We start from the raw sequence: 12428 nt of genomic DNA, 5'->3' as shown, positions 1-12428 counted from the left end.
CGTGATTTTCTCAGTTTCAAGTTTTTCAACATGGGACAACTATGCGTAGAACGGCAGTATACAGCCATTAAATAACATTTCAATATTACATTTTGTTGTGGAACAAATTTGATTATTACAAATACTTTATGCTATCCCAAGGAGCAGAAGTAACTTAACAACAGTTTCTTAAGCTAAAGTTTGCTTAAGAATGGTTGATTCCATTCTTATACAGCAAAAATTTATTTAAAATGAATATATTTAAAATGTATATTTTCAATGGCACAAATGTCCCAAATGGAGGATAACGTGCTTCTGGAGCCGGCCTTCTGATACGTCATTCAACAACGTTATTTACAGTATTTCCCGAGTTATGCTTCAGAAATATTTTATTTATTTATTTATTTATGTTTAACTCTAAATTTGGGAAGAGGGAAAACCCCCTTTGAGGGATTTCGAAAACTATGCGTGACATCGTTCTCAAAAATTCACAAAACCTCTTTATCTTTTCGAAAAACATTATAAACAATATTTAAAAGAATTCATCAAACGATGATAATGATCCGAGGTACTCTGTATAAGATATAAGAGAAATATTTTATATTTTATAAGAGAAATATTTTATATTTTCACATGTTTTCCTTGTCGTTCCAGAGGATGAAGTCGGATCTACCTATTTGAGGTAAAAGATTACATGAATAGTTGAAAATACGCCTATGAGGGAAGAGAGAAACTGAAGTTCGCAATGATTGTTCCACCATTCTCACATGCTAGTCTAAATATGTGTAGCATTCTCAGCCAACACGAAGTCATATATGATGTAGAAAAGGATGCCAATGTGGAGGCCATATGCGTACATGATTTCATTTAACCACCGGTAAAGTGTACGGATATCGCCTCCACTTTAGCATCCTATTCAACAGCATGTGTGATTGTTTGATATCATAACTAATTTTAACTCTTTAATATCAAAACTTGTTCTTGAAATATTGCCCAAATTCACTGTTATTAAATTGTTATTGACACTAACAAAACATGTTATTAAATTGATTTTCCAGGAACAAATTTTTGTTATGTGACTTGTTATTTTGCCGCTTATGACAGACAAGTTTATAATTCAATATGTTATGTTAATAACATAAAAATAACTAATCCCATTATGCAGTTATTTTGCCAAAATAACGCATTTTGTTATGCTGTTGTTATTCTCTTCTGCTCGGGGAAAATCCACGCACACATTTGCATGCATTTTCCTTCCGAAACGAAGACAACTGTAAACAAACATTTTACCGACGGAATAAAAGCGATTTATTAACAGGGAATGAAATTATCGATCACGATCGCGATCATATAAAACTCTCTCACACGCATTATCGGCGAAAAAAGACGTGCGGTGCGAAAAATTCAGACCAAGATTTCTCCCGAGAATGTGTTCTCGCTTGTCCCGCAGCGCAGAAAATGGATTATCACCAGCAATGAAAAGCCGACTGGTTTACTCTCTGCTCATTGTTCGCCTTTCCGTCTTGCCGTCGCCACCAAAGGTAGCTTTTATGCATCAAATTTCTACACCCTCTCAAACAACGTGTGTGGTCGCGTGGTTATGGTGCGCCCTAGGAAACATTTTTGTGGAGGGTCTTTTTTTTTTTTTTTTTACTTAATCATTTATTTAAGGCTCATGCGCCAACAGGCATAACGGAGCCGAATTCAGTTAAAACTATTTACAATTTCATGTTTTTGTCTTATAAACTATGTTAGTTTTGGGGAACCGAAAAACTCGCGGTTTGGTCGAGGTTAGGGGGGAACAAAAATATTTGAGGAAAGGATAGGGTGTTGGGGTTTTTCGTTGACACGTGACAGCTAAGTGTGGCGTATTGCTGCTGGTCAAATGTAGAGTGGACAAACAACCTGTAACGATACAAACAGACGATTTTCGAAGGGACACGAGGTGGACAAGTGGAGCAACAAGACTGGGTATATCAAACAAAGTCACGAGGTGGACAAGTGGAACAACAAGACGGGGATATCAAACGAAGACTTCAGCTTGCTTCAAGAAGTCGTACACAAGCTTCATATACTCAAGATCAAGTTTACCCAACACATCTCTAATGTCTTCCTTTTCTGGTTTCCCTCGGGCCCTGAGGGATGCACATAAATCGGATCTGGCAATACCGTATTCGGGACATTCCCACACAACATGGTTGATATCTTGATAGCCTGCACCACAGCTACAACGATTGCTATCTGTGAGCCCTATTCGATAGAAATGCGAGCCCAGAGAGTAGTGATTGGACATAAGTCGACACATTATCTTGATAAAATCTCGACCCATATCCAACCCCTTGAACCACGCCGTCTTCGATACCTGTGGGAGAATTGAATGTAACCACCTGCCCAACTCTCCTGCATCCCATTTTTGTTGCCAACTGACCAAGGCATGCTGACGAGCAATCGAAAAAAATTCATTAAAGACGATATGACGCTCATAAATATCCCCTTCCATAGCGCCCACCTTGGCGAGTGAGTCCGCTTTCTCATTGCCCGGGATCGAGCAATGCGAAGGGACCCAAACCAAGGTGATGTTATATGCTTGATTCGATAGAGCACTCAAAAATGATCGTATTTCGCTTAGGAAATACGTGGAGTGCTTTACCGGCCTCATTGAACGAATAGCCTCAATTGAACTGAGGCTATCCGTGAAAATGAAATATTGATCAGAGGGAAGAGAGGCGATTCGCTCTAATGCGTAGTGTATAGCCGCTAATTCTGCGACATATACTGAGCAAGGACTTTGAAGTTTATAGGCGGCGCTATGAAGCTCATTAAATACACCAAATCCAGAGAAATCATTTGTTTTTGACCCGTCAGTGAAAAACCTTCTGTCACAACTGATATGACCAAACTTGCTTGCAAAAATTTTTGGAATGTGCTCCGATTGGAGCGGATCTGGGATTCCACGGATTTCTTGCATCATGGTCAGATCAAAACCTATAGTGGAATTGGAGAAGTCTGGGAAGCAATCGCGGTTGGGAACGTTCAATGAAGGGTGAACCTCCAGAGTCATGTACGAGTAGTACACTGTCATAAACTTTGTTTGATGAATTCGTTCGATCAGCTTCTCAAAGTTTTCAATTACCAATGGATTCAGCACCTCACAGCGGATGAGGAACCTTAACGACAGTTCCACGAAACGATCTGATAAAGGGAGTACTGCTGCTAGTACCTCCAAACTCATTGTGTGCGTCGAGTTCATGCAGCCTAACGCGATCCGAAGACAACGATACTGGATACGCTCTAGCTTCAGGATGTGTGTTTCGCGGCGGACTGAAAGCAAAAGCTACCGTATTCGAGAACCGACAGTATCGTTGTACGATAAAGCTTTATCAGATCTTCCGGGTGGGCTCCCCACCATGTTCCGGTGAGTGTACGCATGAAGTTGATTCGTTTTTGGCACTTCTGATACAGATAATTAATGTGCTTTCCCCAGGTGCCTTTAGAGTCGAACCAGACCCCTAGATACATATGTGAAAGAGCTTGAGAGAGTTCCTTACCCAAAAATTGAAGCTCTAGATCGGCTGGATCTCGCTTCCTAGAAAAGACAACTAACTCAGTTTTCTCCGGAGAGAATTCGATACCCAGCTTTACAGCCCAAGCAGACAAATTGTCCAGAGTATCTTGCAATGGTCCTTGCAGAGCTTCCGCCTCTGGTCCGGTGATAGAAACCACGGCGTCATCCGCAAGCTGTCTTAACGTGCAATTTTCCACGAGACATTCGTCGATATCTCTGACGTAAAAATTGTAAAGAAGAGGGCTTAAGCATGAGCCCTGGGGGAGACCCATGTAACTAATTCGTGAAGTTGCCGAGGTTCCATGAGAGAAAAACATGTGCTTCTCAGACAACAAGTTGTACAAGTAGTTGTTTAAAATCGGAGAAAGCCCACAATCGTGGAGTTTGTCTGAAAGGACATCAACGCAAACTGCATCAAAAGCCCCCTTAATATCCAAAAATACTGAACCCATTTGCTCTTTCTGAGCGTAGGCCAGTTGAATTTCTGTAGAAAGCAGCGCCAGACAATCGCTCGTTCCCTTGCCTCTGCGGAAACCGAATTGAGTATCTGAAAGAAGGCCTTTCGATTCAACCCATGTGTCGAGCCGATGGAGAATCATCTTCTCTAGCAGCTTCCGTAAGCACGACAACATCGCAATAGGACGGTACGAGTTGTGATCCGACGCGGGCTTCCCGGGCTTTTGAATGGCGATAACCCTCACTCGTCTCCAGTCATCCGGAACAGTGTTGCTTTCCAAGAATATATTGAACAAATTCAACAAGCGCCTCTTCGCGACGTCTGGGAGGCTTTTGAGCAAGTTGAACTTTATTCTATCCATTCCTGGGGCAGAGTTGTTACATGATAGAAGCGCGAGAGAGAATTCTAGCATCGAAAAGGGTGAATCCATCGCATTCCTTTCGGGTGGATAACGACGAATATTCGCTTGTACTTGGACCGAATCCGGACAGACTTTCTTTGCGAAATCGAAAATCCATCGAGGCGAGCTTTCTCGATCCTCATTTACTGATACCGCGTTGCGCATTCTCCTTCCCACCGTCCAGAGAGTCCGCATTGACGTCTCCCGCGATAAGCCGTTGACGAAATTCCTCCAATAACCACGTTTTTTCGCCTTTACGAGGTTCTTGAAAATCTTGCCAAGAGAGGAATACCGCTCGTAGTTCTCCCGTGTACCGCGCTTCCGATATATTTTAAACGCGGCGGACCTATCGCGATAGGCTCCGGTACATTCTTCATCCCACCACAGTGTGGGGGGTCTTCGCCGTATCGAAGTTCCCGGAACCGGCCTACGCTGCGCTTGAAGAGCACTTTCGACGATTAACCCGGACAAGAATTGGTATTCTTCCTGCGGCGGAAGAACGTCAACCGACTGCTCGCCCTCTGAGACCAATTCAGCATATTTGCCCCAGTCGATATGCTTCGTAAGGTCATACGCGACGTCGATCTGGCGAGCCTGACACGAATCATTGGTAACTGAAATTTTGATTGGCAGATGATCACTACCATGGGGATCCTGAATTACATTCCACGTGCAATCCAATGATAGTGAATTCGAACATATTGAGAGGTCTAACATGCTTGGAGGATCTGGAGGTTTAATTCGCGTTGCTTCCCCGGAGTTCAAAATTGTCAAGTTGAAATAGTCGCAGAGGTCATATATCAGGGTTGCGCGATTGTCGTCCTTCGGAGACCCCCAGGCTGTTCCGTGTGCATTAAAATCTCCTAGGATCAACCAAGGCGCAGGCATAGCACAGCATATTTCCGCAAGATCTCTTCGAGATACTCTAGCGCTGGGCGGTATGTACACACTGGCTACACTGAAACTTTTACCTTTTATAGTAACGTGACTTGCAACTATTTCAGTGTCGTTCATCGGGGGGAAATCAATTCTATAAAATGAATGGAGCTTTTTGATCCCCAAGATCACCCCTCCATATCCATCCCCTCGATCACAACGAATAATATTAAAATCGTGGAAGGAGATATCTTTATCGGAAGTAAGCCATGTTTCACTAAGCGCAAATATGTCACAACGTGTTCTGTGAACTAAAAATTTGAAAGCATCCAAGTTTTTAATTAAGCTTCTACAATTCCACTGTAGGACTTCTATCATATCTCCGACCTCACTGGACAAATTAGCCATCGAAAGATATGAAAGATTCAAGAATCGGCCAGTTTGAAGCCAGTTGCTTCAGAAGAGGTTTCACAAAAGGAAGTGCTATGTTTATTAAACTTCTTACAGCGGGTGAGATATTCAAAGTTTCGAAGATGATATCCACTATCCCAGAAAGAGTCAATTTTCCAGAAAGGTCGACTGGATTCTGCCGACGTTCCTGTTGACTAGGTTGTTGGGTTTCTGGGCGAAAAACTGGAGCAACTGGGGTTTTAGATGCTCCCGGAAGTGACGGAAAATCTCCAGCCGAAAATTTGAAACCTGGAGGCGATACCTTTTTGGTGTTTCCGCCCCTTCTTGATTTTACCAGAGGGGTTTGAAGAGCTGGTTGAGCAACAGGAACGCTTTGAGAAGCTCGCTGTTGCATGTGCCGTTTTGCAACAGCTCGCTTCCTTTTCGTCCCTGTCTCAATTATAGTGTACTCTACACCACCCTCAGAGTCAGAACCTTGGTCGTTATCCGGCAGGGCTGCATAAATATTAGTACTAGTGGAAGGTTGGGCTAATGAAACAGCAGCCGGGGCGATCTTTTTCAGCATTTCTGCATAAGATCGCCTTGACCGCTGTTTTAAGGAGTTTATGGAATGTTTCTCCCGCTCTACATACTTCGGGCATGCACTGAGCTCGTGGGGAGGAGATTCGCCACAAGTGGCACATTTTGGCTCCGTATTGCAGGAGCCCTCCGCGTGTTGTTCACCACACATACTGCAACGTGGTTTATTGCAACAGTAAAGTGCGGTGTGGCCCAACTGCTGACATTTTGCACAGTGCATTACCTTCGGTTCGTAGAGACGAACAGGTAGTCGAAGAAGCCCAACCACGAGAACGCTCGGAAGAGCGGAGCCGGAGAAGGTCACCCGGAAAGAGTTGGACGGTTGTTTTGAGCCGTCAGATTGTGCCTTGTTCATTTGAACGGCCTCAAGTACTGGAACCAGTGGGACGGCACGATTTTTAAACCCACCAGCTCCAGACATGATTGCAGCACAGGTTAAATTATCTTCGGTGACCACTCCGTAGCACTCTATCTCGAGGCTAGGCAGATATGTTTTATATTCCCGCGTAAAGAGCTCAAAGTTAGCGATCTTGTTCGCTTGTTCGCGGTCACTTACCGTGACACGCAGCTTGTCACGGCTGGGTGAGTCTATCTCCAGAACCCCACGAAACGATTTTGCCAGATCATTTGCGATTTGTAATTTGTTTAATTTTTTTCCATTCGGTTTGGGCCGAAAGAAAACCAGAAAGGGACCCTTAGATCCGGGTGGATAAACTTTCGTGCGGGGGCTCACCGGGTTAGAAGAAGATCCAGGGACAGAGGGGAATACAGGTGGCTGAGAGGAAATACAAGGCTGAGATAAATTTGTAGCCAAGGGAGTTTTTACCATGGGCTGGGACCGTGTTTCTTTCACCAAAGAACTAATTGGAACAATTCCGGAAGAAACAACACAACGTACATGGGGAACCCCTGGATCGTTTTCATGATCGCCAGTCTCCATGGCATCAGAATTCTGGATTTGTTCTATTGAAATAGTGGACAGACCAGAGCCTGTCTCATCATCGGATGAAATTACGAGATCCGGTGAACCCCCACCAGTGTCATTCGTTTCCATGCAGGCCTATTTTATTATACCTTATGCCAGATAATGACAATAAAAACCAATATAAGAACAAATATAACCAACCAGATGTTCAATATAAAGTTAAACCGGGAGAACGAGAAAAAAAAAACACCAATCCAAAAAAAAAACGTTTACCAACTTAAATATCTATAAAAAAATATTGAAAGAGAAAAAAAAAAAGAAAAACAAAAAAAAAACAAAGAAAGAGAAGGATAGCAACTAAAAAAAAATAATTCGAAGACGTGGTCCTACCTGAATTCAACCAATAGTCCTACGTCGAAAAAAACAACCAAGTCAAAAAAGCAAAAAAAAAACAGAAAAAAGGTTTTTTGAACCACTGTGGTAGGAATGCGGCAGAGCAAAACAGAGTCAAACCAAAAAAAGTACTCTCAACACCAGTTCTAATATGACGTAAAGTGATATCGGGAAAAAGGGCAAGAAAAGGAAAGCAACTTCAAAAAAAAAATCAATTCAATGTTTGTATCTACTTAAATACTAATATAATATAAGAAAATATTGAAAAAAAAAACAAAAAAAATCAAAGAATAGAAAGGATAGCAACTCAAAAAAAAAACTTAAAACTAAAAAAAAAATAGTGCGATATAATGGGCCGTGAACCGGGAGGAACTACTGTACCATCGAAACTCTAATCGAAATAAAATTATTACTGCGAGATAGACGGTGGACTGGGAAACAATAGAGCGGCAAAAAAGATACAAGATACTCAACTGGTCTGTGCACAGCCTTTGTATACCTATATGTAGGTAGGTGGCTGTTTGTGACGATGGCTTAGGCTGCTGCTGCTGCTGTTTTGCGCTGCTGACCTTTGTCGTCGACCTTCTCGCTTCGTCGTTACCGGCGTCGTCGTCGTCGTCGTCGTCGTCGTCGTCGTCGTCGTCGTGCGCCGTTTATTATGTGGCAATTATGCTTGCCTGATGTGGGTTAAAGCTGTACGAGCTACTAATGCAGCACGCTTCCCAAATCGGAAGGATTCGCCTTGCGGCACTACACTCCGCACTAGTAGGAAAACTAATGATATAAAAAAACCTCAGCTCGAGGGGCAAAAAAAAACTCTACTAATAACGAATGCTACCGCGCGAAGAGAAACGGACATTCACATCCGACTCGTTCCAAAAACCGACAGGGAATGATGTGGAGGGTCTTGGTTTGAGTCCCGTTGGCGGCACAATTTTTGTTATTTGCCTCCTGATAATTATCGCGATAACCGACAAGGTGGATAAAGTTTGATAGCGAAAATGGCAAGAGTGATTTTCAATTTTCGGCTATCTTTGGTCGTGGACAACAGCAGCGACCGATAAACATTTCTCGCTGGAAAATGAATCGTTGAATTGTTCGGTTGCTCGGCGGCAATTTTCGTCTCAATTTGCTGATAATTTCACTCCCTGTTAATTAAACAGGTTTAGCTGCATTCTGCTGCAGTGAAATCCAACTTTGAAGTGACACAGAGTTTATGTGGGGTGTGAATTGAAGGTCAATGCAATAAGTGAATTTGGCGAAAATTGAACGGTGATGAAGAACAATTCGGCTCTCTGCTACTTCGATGCGGTTGCCTTCGGCCTACGCAAAACAAGAAAAAAATATGAAATCGTCAGTGAAATTCAAATGGTAATTTTTGCATTATTATTCAATTCCAGTGTGGGAGGGGCTGGCTAGTAATAGTCTACATCTTTTTGGCTCTTTTCCATCTGATATGACGGGAATTAGTGCATCCGAGAAAGTAGATTTCTTTCCTGCAATTTGATAAGGATTGCAATATGACGGATACGTACTTCGACCTCAATTGTTAGCCCGTCTTTAGTGTCTCGTACTTGAGTCACTTTACCGAGGGTATAGCTTTTTAACAGATATCGGATCACTTTGTAGTCTTTGAAAAAGTTGTTCGTTATATAGTAACACACAAGAATACCATATGTTTTAATAATTGAACGCTTACAGCCACTCCTTGCGGCAAATATCGAAAACTTATTATTTCAACAAAAATCGGAAACTTGATAATACAAACTACAAGCAAGGTGAGCGTCTTCTTAGACTTATTCCATTTCGCTCTCATTTTGAGCGTAGCTTCTGGGAGTCCAAGTCTACTGAGATCTGGTGAGACTTGACATTATCTAATTCAATGGCCACCGTAGTGAGTATGATTTATTTTCACAGAACTGTTCAGTCAATCTCGGATTTTCTTTAGTACGTCGAAATTGGCGCACTAAAGTCAATACCGTTAATGCTTAACAAAATCGAAGATAATACTGAATTGTCGTATCTCACTCCCTGGAGCTTACGACCATACGTGTTGGTGGTTCCACTGCCGTCATTCACGACGTTAACCCTGTTCCTGGGTGCTTCTTCATTGTTACCATTCAAAAAATTTTCGAAGTTCTCCTTCCATCTGCAGTGCTTGAAAAATGCATGGGTTTTCCCTGGTCAAAACAAAATGTGTTACGCTTTGACCGGTGCTTTTCAAGCTAAAGCGGTAGCGGTATTCTTAACATGCTTCTGAGGCTAGTGGAAGCAAGAAAAATACAAATTATGACTAAGAGTGAGAAACGATGGTCCAGCGATGTGTGACTTGGTTTTTATCCCGTTGTTCCGCTGGAAATACTTTGAGCATAAAACAATGGTAATAAGGCACGTCAAGGTAAGGGGATGACGAGCAAAGTTATTGTTTTTACAAGTTTTGAGCTACAAATAAATCTATTGAATCATTTTTGCATCTTCTCCCTCACCACCGAAAGTCAGAACGCAAAATATCCGGCCAGCTTGCTTCACGAGCCAACCAACCGATGAAGATCAGCGGTCGTCTCTGGCTCTGTTTTTCTCTAGTCGCTATGCGTGCTCGTTCGTTAGTAGTGGTTGGCGCTGATAACTGATCGTATTTTTCATATTTACTCAGATTTAAACACTGTTGTGCGCATTGGATTTATTGCTAGCAAGCGGGAGCTACAGAATACAATCAGACTTCACACCGTGACGTTACTGGACGAATGACGACGACGCGGGTGGCTGCGATTCACCATGCCTACTAGGATCACTTGATGTGCCGTGCATAGTTGTCCACTGTTCAATATGTCGACATGAATCTACTGTCACACATCCACCCTCCTCTTAGGAATAAAACGTTTTTTTTCTGAAAGAAGACGTTGCTGTTTTTTTTAACTGTTAAAATAGTTATTGTATTAAAGTCCTTTCAAAAAATGATGATGAACTAACGAAGAGGTGTGAGCTATTTTAGCAAAATTTTAACTCTTGGCACTCGCTGGCTCTAACTTGTAGATGCAACATTTTATACACTAATCCTTCTGTTCGAGAGCACCAAAGCATTGGCATATTTCTACTCGGTTTCACATTAATTTCCCTACAACATTTATTTCAAATGACTACGCAGAATTAACCAAAACTGTACGTTTTCGGTGGCATTTAGTGCCAATCACAGGAATCCTACAACCTTTTTCATCAGGGGCGGAATAGACTAACTAATGAACGGGTAGTACTCATAGCAATAAGTCGTTCAATGAAGAAGCTTTCTGTGATAGACAGTCGCGCTACGTGTCCAGCTCACTGAAATTTGCCGTTTTTTTTTATAGGATTTAAAATATTTGCTTCTTTATGCACTTGATTTTTAAGTCTGTGCATCACAACATTTTCTTGTTTTTTTTTTTCGAAAGGTGTCCGTAGTACTTTGCTTTCGGCGAATTTCGTTTGCGTTTGCAAGTTATGGAACCTAAGCTGGTAACGCAATCCGTAAAAGGCCATTTTCGTAACTGCATACGCCTTTTAACTTCACGGGGAAAACATCATTCGCAAATGTCACAAGTATTGCAAGATAAACAAGTTCTTCAATAACTTCAAACATATTCCCATCAATCACTACCTCAGTTCTAACACTACTAGGCCTGCCTCTGTCTCTACCCGAAATCATGTACTTCGTCTTGGTAGAATTGGTCGTCAAGCCTATCCTCACTGTCTTCATTTTCAAAGGAGCATAAGCCTTCTGTTCTGTCCTACGATCGATACCGATGAGATCAATATCGTCCGCCGAGGTAGTGTAAATCAATGAACTGGTAGTGAGTATGCAAGTTATACTACCGAAATTTATCTAAGATCATACACTGGTTAAACATTTGATTTGTCGTTGATCGATCAAACCAGCCTGGAATTCACCGACAAAAGACTTCTCAAGGGTTCTCAGTCTATTGAACAGGACACGCGACACAACAATTGCTCTGTGACACAACAATTGCTCTGTGTCATTGTCTCCAAAACTCTTGTCAAAGTTCAAAGTTGTGCACTCCCAGATGTAGTGATAATTATAAGGGTGCGGTCATCCGGACGCGCTGTGGACTATTTTTTGTTATTGTCGCCAATAGACAATTACAAAGATGCGGTCATCCGGACGCGCTGTGGACTATTTTTTTTATTGTCACCAAGAGACAATTACAAAGATGCGGTTATCCGGACGCGTTGTGGACTACTCTTTTTTTTTTGTCGCCAAGAGACATCCGCACGCGCTGTGGACTGAGGTGCGGTCATCCGGACACGCTGTGGACTATTCTTTTTTTGTCGCCAAGAGACAATTATAAGGGTGCGGTCATCCGGACACGCTGTGGACTGGGGTGTGGTCATCCGGACACGCTGTGGACGTTTCTTTTTTTGTCGCCAAGAGACAATTATATTTTTTTTTTGTCGTCAAGAGACAAGAGACAATTTTAAGGGTGCGGTCATCCGGACACGCTGTGGAATTCTTTTTTTTGTCGCCAAGAGACAATTATAAGGGTGCGGTCATCCGGACACGCTGTGGACTATTCTTTTTTTTGTCGCCAAGAGACAATTATATGGGTGCGGTCATCCGGACACGCTGTGGACTGGGGTGCGGTCATCCGGACACGCTGTGGACTGGAGTGCGGTCATCCGGACACGCTGTGGACTGGGGTGCGGTCATCCGCACACGCTGTGGACTGGGGTGCGGTCATCCGGACACGCTGTGGACTATTCTTTTTCTTTTTGTCGTCAAGAGACAGTTATAAGGGTGCGGTCATCCGGACACGCTGTGGACTGGGGTGCGGTCATCCGGACACGCTGTGGA

Source organism: Aedes albopictus, chromosome 2, assembly GCF_035046485.1.
Source record: "Aedes albopictus strain Foshan chromosome 2, AalbF5, whole genome shotgun sequence".
In the NCBI taxonomy this organism is placed as follows: Eukaryota; Metazoa; Arthropoda; class Insecta; order Diptera; family Culicidae; genus Aedes; species Aedes albopictus.
This window is presented reverse-complemented; position numbering follows the sequence as displayed.